The sequence below is a fragment of the Bos grunniens genome, chromosome 9, assembly GCF_055505025.1.
Source record: "Bos grunniens cultivar Pamir isolate PY7600 chromosome 9, Bosgru_T2T1.0, whole genome shotgun sequence".
Lineage (NCBI taxonomy): Eukaryota > Metazoa > Chordata > Mammalia > Artiodactyla > Bovidae > Bos > Bos grunniens.
Genome location: NC_141173.1, coordinates 97,430,599 through 97,444,202, shown reverse-complemented (window position 1 = coordinate 97,444,202; position 13,604 = coordinate 97,430,599). Strand labels below are relative to the sequence as shown.

At 42.6% G+C, this 13,604-nt stretch overlaps 1 long non-coding RNA gene across 2 annotated transcripts; it reads left to right on the top strand.

Moving 5' to 3' along the window:
- The first annotated feature begins 2,542 nt into the window (after positions 1–2,542).
- LOC147366442 (uncharacterized) lies at positions 2,543–13,323 on the top strand. 2 transcript variants are annotated; one of them, XR_015133414.1, is made up of 4 exons: positions 2,543–2,678; positions 3,150–3,316; positions 6,627–6,820; positions 12,351–13,323. It is a non-coding gene; the product is annotated as an uncharacterized LOC147366442 (long non-coding RNA). The 2 variants fall into 2 exon arrangements; XR_015133415.1 differs by lacking the exons at positions 2,543–2,678; positions 3,150–3,316; positions 6,627–6,820 and adding an exon at positions 10,867–11,003 and having other exon boundaries at positions 12,351–13,085.
- Positions 13,324–13,604: the final 281 nt, after the last annotated feature.

The following is a 13,604-nucleotide window of genomic DNA, read 5'->3' as shown; positions in this document are numbered from 1 at the left end:
CTTTTCATGTCAAATGAGACATCCCCTGTGGGCTTGCTGTGACAGTTGAACAAATTATTACATACGAAGTGCCGGAAAAGTGGCGGACCCCTGCCGTGCCCTTTGACAAGTTAGCGCTTAATCCTATTGTTCTTTGTTGCAGAGTTAATCCAGTCCACTGCAGGGATGCCCTAAGGCTTCCTGGTACTAGGAAGGATAAAACGCTTTGAAGGGGCACAAAGTCGGGGCTGAGTGAATGATCGCTCTGGCTCTCTTGATCGTTCTCGCATCCTTGATCCCAGCTGCTGAAGCTGGTTTCTCACTGAGTTAGCAGTGACTTCTGTGCATGCGTGTCTCACACTTGAGGGTGTAGTCCCTGTTATTGACTGCCCCCACCCCCAGGACCCCAGACTCAGTCTCTCCTCCTCCCACCCAGCTGCACCTCCCAGCTTGCCTTTTGGTGTAACCGTAACCCTGTCCTAGACTCCTAGATATCATCTCAACACCCCTCACTCCCCAGGCCTTTACTCCAATGTGCCTTCCCCTCATCCCTGCTTACCATCCCTCCACTCTTACACACACTTGTGCACATATACAGACAAGCCCGCAGCTCCCTTCCCTGCTTCATCTGTCTCCAAAGTGCTTATCACCATCTAACATATGTATCTTTTAACTCCTTTGCTTTATTCATTTACTTTTGGCTGTGTCTTCCTTGCTGCATGCAGGCTTTCTCCGGTTGTAGAGAGAGATGGGGGCTACTCTCTAGTCGCAGTGGCTTCTTTCGTTGTGGAGCCCCGCTCTAGGGCGCAAGGGCTTCAGGAGGTGCAGCTCGTGGGCTCAGCAGTCGTTGCATACAGGCTCAGTTGCCCCAGGGCATGTGGAATCTTCCTGGACCAGGGATTGAACCTGTGTCTCCTGCGTTGGCAGGCAGATTTTTAATCCCTGGACCACCAAGGAAGTCCTGCTGTATTTACTTGTTTTTCTGGTATCCCCTGCCTAGGATGCAGGTTTCATGAGGACAGAAAGTTCTGCTTTGTTCATTTCTATCTTGTGACCCCCTAGATCATTGCTTGGTTATAGTAGTTGCTCTGTAAACATTTGTGGAATAAATGGATGCTTCCTGACGCCACACCTTACACACACACACACACACATGTATGGCTTCTTCTCTTCTACTCCACCACTGTCTTTGTCCACAGTGCCGTGGGGGCGCCTCACCCACAGCAGCTTTTCTGGGGTCAGCCCGCCCTCCTCACTGCCTTCCCACAGAGCAGCTCCGAGGTACTTCCTTGAAGGGCTTGCCTTGTTTCCAGATTAAACACTCATTTCTCACCCTCCCTTTCAAGATCCCAACCTATATCCGTAACCAAATTGTCCCCCCATGTGACAGCCAAACATAACACAACTTGCTAATCCTCCAATCCTTCCTTAACTTCCCTAAATCTGTCACACGAAGTTTCTTCTTACTGGCATTTTGCCCTCACATCCTCACAGCTATGGCCCAGCAAGTCCTGGGCAGAATGTCAGCACCCCCTCTGCTGAGTCCTCTGCAACTACCGCAACCGCCTTCTTCTCTAAGTCATGTCTGTGCTCTGAACACATCTAAGAACCTTCTTAAGGAATTTCACTACATTTTCCTTTGTATTGCTGTTGTCAGGCTATTTTAATTTAATTATTTAACTTATATATTTATTTTAAATAAAGTAATCTGAGCATTTGGACAAGTAGACCTAGAGCAGTTGCTAAGATCACGGACTTTGGAGTGTTTGAATCTCACTTCTACTGAGTTGAATGACCTTTGGCAAGATATTTAGCCTTTTCTGTAAAATCGAGTAGTATGGAACCTTTCCATTTTTAATACAAATTACTTAGAACATGGTAAAGAATCTGCTTGCAAGGCAGGAGATGCAGGAGACTCAGGTTCGATCCCTGGCTTGGGAAGATCCCCTGGAGGAAATGGCAACCCACTCCAGTACTCTTGCCTGAAAAATCCCATGGACAGAGGAGCCTGGTGGGCTACATACAGTCCATGGAGTTGCAAAGAGTCGGACATGACTGAGTGACTAAAGCATGCTTAGCACATGAGGAGTGCTATTAATATGTATAAGTCAGCTCTTAATAAAGAAAGTAATAAACCCCCCCTTCCCCAGAATTTGCAAATGTCCTGTAATTATGTCTTGTTCCTCTTCTTGTTATTGTTCAGTCACCCGGTCATGTCCGAATCTTTGCGACCCCATGGACTGCAGCACGCCAGGCCTCCCCGTCCCTCACCGTTTCCCAAAGTTTGCCCAGTTTCACGTCCATCCAGCCATCTCATCCTCTGATGCCATCTTCTCCTTCTTCCCTCAATCTTTCCCAGCATCAGAGACTTTTCTAATGAGTCATTTGTTCACATCAGATGACCAAAATACTGGAGTTTCAGCTTCAGCATCAGTCCTTCCAGTGAATAGTCAGAGTTGATCTCCCTTAAGATTGACCAGTTTGATCTCCTTGCAGTTCAAGGGACTTTCTTCTCCAGCACCACAGTTCAACTGCATCAGTTGTTTGGCCTCCTGCCTTCTTTTGTTATATCTTAGATGTGCAGCTATGAAGAACTAAGACTCCTAGACGCAGATGAAGTCTTTATCACATGCCTTCGTGTCTCGTCCTTATCATCCCTGCGTCTTCCCAGGACATCTACCAGGCCCTTTCTCTGGAAGGTGGGCCTGGGGGAGAGTCGTGCAGGCCCAAGAAGAGGGCTCAGGACCACCGGCAGGGAATCCTGGGATCTCAGGTCGCAGCGGGGGGTGGGGGTAGGAGTGTGGGAGGTGAGGGGCAGGAAGATGGGAGGGGGGATGGGCTTCTGGTGGGTACACCGGCTTGGCCCTAGGGGAGAGGAAGGCCAGAGTGTGGCCCCCTTTCGTAAAGGCTCGGGCCCTCCCTTGTCCAGGTACAGCTGTTATGAAGTTGTTACTCATATCATCCATAATTTAACCCTTTTCATACCTAGGTACTACAAACAACTACGCAGGGGTCCCCTGCTCTTCAAAAGTTGGTTTTATGACACTTCCCTTTTATGAAAGAACGACATCAGCACCTGTTTTTTTCCTAACCAAAAGAAATCAAAGAGGATTTTCACTTTTATAATGAAAGATGAAAATTGAAAATAGCGTTCGGCATTTGTTTTGCAGCGAGTCGTTCAAGCAGCAGTGTGCACCCCAGCAGGGAGAGTGGCCCTGCCTAGCAGCGCCTACCCCAGAAACTGCATGGAGTATCTCACCTTCAGGGCGGCACAGGTTTGAACTGCCCATGAGCATCTGTGCTTCATCTCTGTTTATTTTCTGCATCTGTTAGCAAGGTGTGTCCTAACGTGATTGCTTCTTTGCTTTTCCACATTTCAGCTTAGGAAAGGTTTCATAGGAAGGCTCTACTTTTGGAGAATGGGGGGAACCTGCATAGCACTTGGGGTGCTTTGAAATTTACACAAATGGTACCGTACTCTGTATTTTTCTGTCACTTCCTTTTTTACTCCACATTATATTTTTGAGACCTGTAAGTCTTGATAAATGTGGATCTAGCTCATTTACTGCTATGTATCATTCAATTGAATGGATGTACTACAATTTACTCCAGAGATATTTGGCTCATTTTCAATTTTTCGTAATTATAAATGATATGGCAGTGAACCTGTAGTGCACGTTCCCTTGGCAAGAACTGATCTAAAGTAAATGCCTACAAATAGACTGTCAGGACCATCAGTTCAGTTCAGTCGTTCAGTCGTGTCTGACTCTTTTCGACCCCATGGACTGCAGCATGCCATGCCTCCCTGTCCATCACCAACTTTTGGAGTTTACTCAAACTCATGTCCACGGCGTTGGTGATGCCATCCAACTCTCTCATCCTCTGTCGTCCCCTTCTCCTCTCGCCTTCAATCTTTCCCAGCATCGGGGTCTTTTCCATTGAGTCAGTTCTTCGCAACAGGTGGCCAAAGTATTGGAGTTTTGGCTTCAGCATTAGTCCTTCCAATAATTATTCAGGACTGATTTCCTGTAGGATTGACTGGTTGGATCTCCTTGCAGTCCAAGGGACTCTCAAGAGTCTTCTCCAATACCACAGTTCAAAAGCATCAATTGTTCGGCACTCAGCTTTCATTATAATCCAACTCTCACAAGTCCATATGTGACTACTGGAAAAACCATAGCTTTGACTATATGTATCTTTGTTGGCAAAGTAATGTCTCTGCGTTTTAATATTCTATCTAGGTTGGTCGTAGCTTTTCTTCCAGGGAGCAAGCATGTTTTAATTTCATGGCTGCAGTCACCATCTGCAGTGATTTTGGAGTGCAAAAAAAAATAAATTCTCTCACTATTTCCATTGTTTCTCCATCTATTTGCCATGAAGTGATGGGACCAGATGCCATGATCTTAGTTTTCTGAATGTTGACTTTTAAGCCAACTTTTTCACTCTCCTCTTTCACTTTCATCAAGAGGCTCTTTAGTTCTTCTTCAATTTCTGCCATAAGGGTGGTATCATCTGTGTATGTGAGGTTATTGATATTTCTCCCGGCAATCTTGATTCCAGCTTGTGCTTTATCCAGCCCACCATTTAGCATGATGTACTCTGCATATAAGTTAAATAAGCAGGGTGACAAGATACAGCCTTGGCGTACTCCTTTCCCGATGTGGAACCAGACCGTTGTTCCATGTCCAGCTCTAACTGTTGCGTCAGGACCATAGTATGTACCTATTTTGAGCTTCACCAGATGTCGCCAAATTGCTTTCAGTAGGTGGCCCCAATTCATGTCTCATCAGCAACCTGTGAGATCATCCCCATCCACACTAACACATGTGCTTGTTACCCTCAAGTGCAGTAGCAGACACTATGGGTTTGAAACGCAGTGGCATTGTTCTGATTTACACACTACTAATTTGGTCAGACTGAGAACGTTTGCATCGAATCCCATGGACAGAGGAGCATAGTAGGCTACAGTCCATGGGGTTGTAAAGAGTTGCACAGGACTGAAAGCGACTTAGCACTTAGCATTCATCATTCAGGTTTGTCTTCTGTGAGTCACTTCTCATATCCTCTGCCTGTGTTCTCTTTGTTACTTGTTTTTTTCTTACTGAAGTTTTTGAAAATTACTTGTTTATTTGTTTACTTTGCTTCTTTGTCAGCTATGTATGTTCTATCTCTTCAATCTGTGGCTTATCTTTTTTGTTTAAATTGGTATAATTGGAAGAAAAGCTATGACAAACCTAGATAGCAAATAAAAAGCAGAGACATCACTTTGCTGACAAAGGGCCCTGTAGACAAAGCTTTTTTTTTTCTCCAGTACTCATGTATAGATGTGAGATTTGGACCATAAACAAGACTGAGTGCTGAAGGACTGATGGTTTTGAATTGTGGTGCTGGAGAAAACTCTTGAGAGTTTTGGACTGCACCGAGATCAAACCAGTCCATCCTAAAGAAAATCAATCCAGAATATTCATTGGAAGGACTGATGCTGAAGCTGAAACTCCACTACTTTGACCACCTGATGTGATGAACCAACTCACTGGAAATGACCCTGATGCTAGGGAAGATTGAGGACAGGAGGAGAAGGGGACGACAGAGGATGAGGTGGTTGGATGGCATCACCGACTCAATGGACATGAGTCTGAGCAAGCTCTGGGAGACAGTGAAGGACAGGGAAGCCTGGCGTGCTGCCATTCATGGGGTCGCAGAGTCAGACACGATTTAGCGACTGAACAACAAATAATTGCCCTACAATTTTGTGTTAGGTTCTGCTGTGCAATGAGTGAGTCAGCTATACGTATAAATATATCCCCTTCCTCTTGGATTGTGGCTTATCCTTTCACTGTGTTTGTGGTGTCTTGGTGACTACAAGCTTAAATTCTGATGTAGTACCATGTGTCAATTTGTTTTATAGCTTCTGCTTTTTGCATCTTCCACAAAGAAAAAGAAAAATGCACGAAAGTGTTTCTGTGCTCTTCGTTCTCTTTTACTGCTCTACATGTCTATTTCCAGGACAGTATTTTACTATTAATCACAATAATTCTGTAACAATTCTTAGTATTTGGGAGGATAAGTCTCATCCCTTCTCTCCCCTTACTTTGTTCCTTTTCAGAGTCATCTTGGCAATTTGGGATTTTTTTTTTCTTCTGTATAAATTTTATCCTTTATTAAGTTCCATAGAAATTCAGTTGGGATTTTGATGTAAAATTATGTGTGCATTTTATTTCTCCCATTACTCTGTAGATTTTTGAGAGAAAAGCCAAATCATGTTTCTCTTTCTATATTTAAACAGTGATATCTGTTTTATATCTGCACTGTCCAATAAGGTACCATTAGCCGTATGTGGCTATTTGCATTTAAAGTAAAATTAAGTGAAATGAAAGGCTCTGTTCTTAATGAGTCACAATTCAAGTACTTGATAAACACATGTGCAGTCGGTGACTGCCATATTGGACTATGATGATAAAGAACATTTCCAGCAACACTGGAAGTTCTGTTGGACGGAGCTGGTCCAGACATGTGTGCACGCACGCTAAGTGGCTTCGGTTATGTCCGACTCTTTTCAGCCCTTTGGACTGTAGCCCACCAGGCTTCTTTGTCCGTGGGATTCTCCAGGCAGGAATAATTGAGTGGGTTGCCATTTCCTTCTCCAGGAGATCTTCCCAACCCAGAAATCGACCCAGTGTCTCTTGGGTCTCCTGCACTGGCAGGCGGGTTCTAGGGCCACCTGGGGAGCCGGTTCCAGACATAGTGACAACGAATGATCGCTGAATAGGACCAGCAGTGATCCACCGGCCCGCAACGCCCAGCTTTATTAAACATGCAGACTTTAACTCTTTCGGAAAAGGTAATTGTTGGGGTTTATTCACCTAAAATTTTATAGTTGGTATTTTTAAAATCACGTTTAGGAATGGATAGACCAGATTATTAGTGTTTACTCACCACATATTGAATTACAAAAATACGTCATAATGACATTTGTGCTTTTTGTTGAGCACAAAAAAAGATTGGTTTCCTTGGGAATGTTGCAATAAATCTTGAAATAAAACTTTTGAAAACAGTCCACTGACAGAAACTTTGGCAAGTGGCTTGGGGCGCACGCTCAAGCCTAAAGGGGAAAAACGAGAAATCATGTTTTCTTTTTGTTTTTTAACAAATGGGTACGAATATTTAAAACACTCTCATTCTTACCTTGTTTGGAATGGAGTTGCTATTTGTTGGGCTTCCCGGGTGGCATGGTGGTAAAAAAATCCTCCTGCTAACGCAGGAGAGGCAAGAGACATGGGTTTGATCCCTGGGTGAGGAAAATCCCATGGAATAGGAAATGGCAACCCACTCCAATATTCTTTTTTTTTAATTTTTATTTTTTTAGATTATGAAAGTATGATAACACATTTACAGGAGATTTGGAAAATATAGAGCAAAGTTACATATAGTTCCACTATATATTACAATTATTTTTTTAGGTAGATCAATTAAGAATTTTTACTTGGACTTTCAATATCAAACCCTCAAGAATTAATAGAATGAATATACAGAGAGGTATAAGAGTAAAGTAGGCCTGGAAAGCACTGTGAACCAATTCAACATAATTAAGATTTATATAATTTTCACACAACAGTAGGATACAAATTCTATTCAATTTCCCATAGACTGCAAACTAGGAGACACTGGAACATATCCAGGGACATAAAACAAGGTCCAAAAATTTCATGGTCTAAAGTTATTGAAATTGTGCAGAGTCTGTTCTCTTATCACTGTGGAATTATGTTAGAAATCAATATCAAAAGATATTTTAAAATAGCCCACATATTTTCAAATGCAATGTGATATTTACCAAGAGAGATCTTAGCCATCGAAAGCCTCAACAAAGTTAGAAAACTGAAAAAACAGAGGAGGTGATTGCAGAGGAGAAAGCATTTAAATTAGAAAGAATCTAAATGATAAATTAATATTAAAGATACCTTAAACAATATCCCATGTAGTTGGAAATTAAATGTTCACTTTTAAGTGATGAATGTTTCTAAGAAACCATAGCAAGGAAAATTAGAAATATTGTTTATAGAATAAACATGAGAAGAGAATTTACCAGAATTTGTTGCATGTAGCTGAAGCTTCTCAATGCAATTAAGTACAATGTTCCCTCCATTATTCTTGCCTGGAAAATTCCATGGCCAAAGAGCCTGGCTGGCTATAGTCCATGGGGTTGCAAAGAGTCAGACACAACTGAGCGACTAAGCGCGCCTGCGTGCGCACGCGTGCGTGCACACACACACACACACACACACACACAGGGCTGTTTGTCACTTTAGTGAAAGTAGTAAAAACCACAGGGCACTTCCATTGCTATATGGCAGAATACTGGAGCCTAATGTTGATTTAGACTGACCAATATTCATTTCTTTCCCTGGCCCATTCTCTCAGAGTTCAGATCAGATCAGATCAGTCGCTCAGTCGTGTCTGACTCTTTGCGACCCCATGAATCTCAGCACGCCAGGCCTCCCTGTCCATCACCAACTCCCAGAGTTCACCCAGACTCACGTCCATCCAGTCAGTGATGCCATCCAGCCATCTCATCCTCTGTCGTCCCCTTCTCCTCCTGCCCCCAATCCCTCCCAGCATCAGAGTCTTTTCCAATGAGTCAACTCTTCCCATGAGGTGGCCAAAGTACTGGAGTTTCAGCTTTAGCATCATTCCTTCCAGAGAAATCCCAGGGCTGATCTCCTTCAGAATGGACTGGTTGGATCTCCTTGCAGTCCAAGGCACTCTCAAGAGTCTTCTCCAACACCACAGTTCAAAGCATCAGTTGACTATAATTTGGACTTCCCTAGAGGAAAGCTTCTGGTTTGGGAGACAGTATCACGGATACTTTTATCCTTTGGCAGTAGATCCTCTCTGTACTTGAAGTATCTAGGATCTTGGACTTCTCCAAAGATGACTTTGGAGAAGATGGTAGCCATGAAGAAAATGCTAAATAGAGCTAAAAATATTCCAGAGTTGAATTTTGGCAAGGTAGAAAAACCCGACCTAGCCTAAGAGATTGGAGAGTTCATATTTACTCTCCAAACAGATACAAAAGCAAGTTCCTTCCAACACTTGTTTTGTGTCATTTTAACAAGGGCAAGGTGAAGCATGTTATCTCTCTTGAAAACCTTTCCATCACACACGGTTCAGGCCAGTAATGGTAAGTGGGTTTCCTCTGTCCCACGCCTGTCATTGGGCAGGAGCCATCCGTAGCACCATGTTGAGGGTACCTCTGAGGTGGGGAGGAGGTCAGCTCATGACTGACTAGGAATAGAGGTGGAGGAAAGGGGAAACGAGTTTGAGGGCAAAAGATGGGTCAGTTCTGTCATCCGTGTAGCTCGGGAAGTGCCAGGCTGACAAGATATTCTCCTTGGGTCTCCAGAACTCTTAGGACATCTATTACTTTGGGGACTTGGCCACTATGCTATTAAGTGCTAAAATATTGCCCAGAAGTTTCTGCAATTGGACCTCATTCTGGATGAAATTGTCTTTCAGGGAGGACCCTTCAACCATGTGGTGGTGGTCCCCCTGGGCACAGCATTTAGAAGCCATCCACCGTTTCCAACTCAGTATCACTGTCCACAAATCACAGTAATGCTGTCCTCACTTGGGAGAAGGCAGTTTCAGGAGATGCGCAGGCACCAATTAAAATCTGAGTGACGTTTAATTTAAATTGAACTTAAATGTCCCTGGTGGCTCAGATGGTAAATAATTCACTGCGGGAGACCTGGGTTCAAACCCTGGGTCAGTAAGATCCCCTGGAGAAGAGAATGGCAACCCACTCCAGTATTGTTGCCTGGAGAAACCCCATGGATGGAGGAGCCTGGCGGGATTGCAAAGACTCAGACAGGACTGAATGACTAAGTGTGCGTGCACACACACACACAATTGAATTTAGAAACTGGAGAATAACACATTCACTGAAAATGATATTATATTGACGTAGTTACTGAAATGGAGTGATGCTCTCGTGTTCTGTAAAAAAAACAGCTTTCAAAGACTGCATTTGATATCAATGCCTTTACCATAAATGGTAAAGGAGGCCTGTTTATTTGTTTGTCAACCTGTTTCTGATTTACTGCAGACCAATGTGTGGTCTTACTGGGCATGAATCATCTGCTTCTCAAGACACAGACACCCTCAAGGTGAATTCAACAATACTGGAACTGGTCTACATCCCATTCAAGGAGACCTGTCCACCAGTCACACATTGGATGTCATTGCAATGCCAATTGATATAAAAGTTTCTAAATGCTTACTTTCAATTTTTGCACTTACCGGATTGCAGGCAGGGGACAACAATTCACATACCAGCTTTAATAGTGCATTCTATGCAATCTTATTTTGTGTACAATAACATAACTCCAGAAGAATTCTTTATTGTACCCTAGGCACAAAGAGATGCTGTAACACTATAGGCAGTGAATGATTTCCAGAGTCTAGGCATGAAAGATGGTCTGGAGACATGAGCTCTATGTTAGCAGAGTCTCAGAAAGGGGCTCTGAGTGTATAGCTGATTTTGTGTCTGAGAGGTTTTCTATTTGTGGGTTCCTTTACTTTTGGAATTACTTTTTGTTTGTATTTTTCAAGTTACAGATGTCTACTTTCCCAGTGTATACTGGAGTCAAAGAGTTCTTGTTGGGCCAATAAATAATTTATTTCTAAAAATACAATGAAATTAAGATAATTAGACTATTTCCTGGCTATAAAATACAATGAGTTCAAGCTCTCTTTTCCTTTAAATACAAAAATAAAAAACAGTTATCCAGGTCATATTTAGTAAAATTTAATATATATATATATATGTATATATGTATTGTTGTTGGCATTTATTTGCTAAGTCACGTCCGACTCTTTTGCAACCCCATAGACTGTAACTCACCAGGCTCCGCTGTCCATGGGGTTCCCCAGGCAAGAATAATGGAGTGGGTTGCCATTTCATTCTCCAAGGTATCTTCCTGACCCAGGGATTGAACTCGCATCCATTACGTCTCTCGCATTGGCAGGTGGGTTCTTTACCAGTGAGCCACCTGGGAACCATATATATGTATACACGTGTGTGCATGCTAAATTGTCTCAGTCGTGTCCAACTCTGTGTGACCCATGGACTGTAGCCCACCAGACTCCTCTGTCCATGGGATTCTCCAGGCAAGAATATTGGAGTGGGTTGCCATGCCCTTCTCCAGGGGATCTTCCCGACCTGGGGATTCAAATCATGTCCCTTACATCTCTTGCATTGACAGGCTGGTTCTTTACCACTGACTACCAGGGAAGCCATATATATGTATATATGCACACTGGTTTTATTTTTTTTAATGGTCTGCTTAAATTATTTTATTACTATTAAATCACAGACAGACTCTTATCTTATCTATAGACTCTTCTGTCCATGGAATTCTCCAGGCAAGAATACTGGAGTGGGTACACATTGGTTTTCTAATGCAAGTTGTAGAATGCTGGCAGACAAAATATTCATTGTCATGAGATTTTAAAACTATGTCTTAAGCATGAAAAAGGGAAAGCTCCCTGAAAATTTCAAAATGGACACTTTTTAAAATGTGGCTCAAAGGAATAGTATAAAGAGAACAAGAATACCTAGTAGGAAATGTTGATGTAAATAGCAATGTTATATGGGCTGCTCGATAGGAGCACATAGAAACATTTGCATTCTTATTAATTAATTTTCCTGTCTTTTTTATTGAATTAATTGTGGTCTAGATGATTTTACCATTTATCTTGAGTATTGTGTTTGGAAGGCTATATTTTAGACATGCTATAAATAGCGGCAGAAAAGGCCAGGCAGAAGAGAAGGCGTTTGTAGATAAGAAAGGAATACAAGCAGCAAAATGGGGAGAGAATATTAATTCTGTGTTCCATTTTCATATTTAGATGTTCTAGGCTGTGGAATTCAGAGTCTAAATTCTAATCCCAAATTTACAGTGAGATAAAAGTATGCGAGACTAATCTATTTTTCCTAAAAACAGAATAGAATGCTCTAGCGTTCCCCATTTCTGGCAGTTCACATCCCCCTGCTGAGAACGGGGGTCTCTCTATGTGTCCACAGGGGCAACCCTGTCACCTTTCTCGGTTCTCAAGAGCCTAGGGTGATGACAACCACGCCTAAGCCCAGTAACGTCTCCTCCTCTGGAAGCGGAAGCTCCCTACTTAAGCTCCTGGGAGGCAGGCGGATCCCTCATCCCATTCACACATCTAACCCCACATCTGCTCCATGCTCACCCCTGACACTCAGGGTCTCTGTTAACATTCACAGAATAGGACTCCAGTTTGTGTTTTCCTGTTATATCCCTTTTACTCCTCAGAACCACGCTAACAAGATCCATCATCCTTTACAGATGGGAAAACGGAGACTGGAATGGTTAACATCACTCGTCCAAACGCCCCAGAAGTTTAAGTGGTTTATGGGAAATTCAGACCATATCTCCTCTCTGGACCATCTGCAGGCAGGAGTCCTCGTCCTCCACAGGGATGCTGTCCTTGAATTTTCTTTTGTCCTCTTCCCGTGACTTTTCTGGGAGTGCAAGATAGTCTTCTTTTTGTGCTAGGGTTTGGTTTTTGTTTTGTCTGTTTTTGATAAAACCATCTTATGCTTTCTATGACAATCTCTCTTTAGACATGGGGGCCCCATAGGGGTTTTTTAACTAAAAAAATTTCAGAAGTCATATAGTCTAATTTCCTTATTCTGCAGTCAATAATAAGAACCAAGGAGATCAAGTAACTCATGTAAAATGAGTTCACTCAGTTTATAACACCAGTAGGTCCAGGAGCCAGGCTGAAACACTGTTATTAAACACTGACCCAGATTAATTTTTAAAGTTGTCATTTCATATATTATTCTTTTGACTACAAGTATTGTATAGCCTAGAAATTTAAAAGAAAATCTTTACCTTTTGATATCAAAATTAAAGGGATTTGTGTAAATATAAAACCTACTCAGTCTTCAGTCAAATAATAATATCAGTTAAGTATTTTATAGTAAAGAATGGAAGATTTTGTTGCAAAAACTGAGAATTTTTTTTTCTTTTAGCTTTGTTAGCACTGGAAGAATAAAATGATCTAATAATTCTAAAGCATTATGCTTGTTTGGGAGTGGGAGACAACTGGTCAAACTCATGTAAGCCCTCTGAGTTAACAGTATCTTGCCAATGTCAGTTTTCGGGTTTGGAAAATATACCATGATTATGTAGGAGATAATTATTAAGGAAGCTGGGTGAAACTGGGTGAAGGATATATGGAATCTGTATTATTTTTCAACTTCTTGTGAGTCTTAAACTGTTTCCAAAAAAATTATTTAAGAAACAAAAGTAATGGTGTATTGATTGCTATGACAACCAGCTCTGGAAAGCGTGTGCCCCAAAGACCATGACCTTGAGGTCCTCCCTTCAAGGGCAAGATAGTCCCTGCACTCCAAGCCCAGCGCCACCCCCTGGCCCAGCGCCATCCTCAGCCTCGCAGTTGCACGGAGGCAGCTCTTGTAACCAGCTTTAGAACTCAGGGGGTCCGGGAGAGCTTTACGGCTGGGCTGAGGGTCGATACGGAACACTCCTGGGATCCAGGAAACCAACTTACAAAGATCCTCCCACAGCACC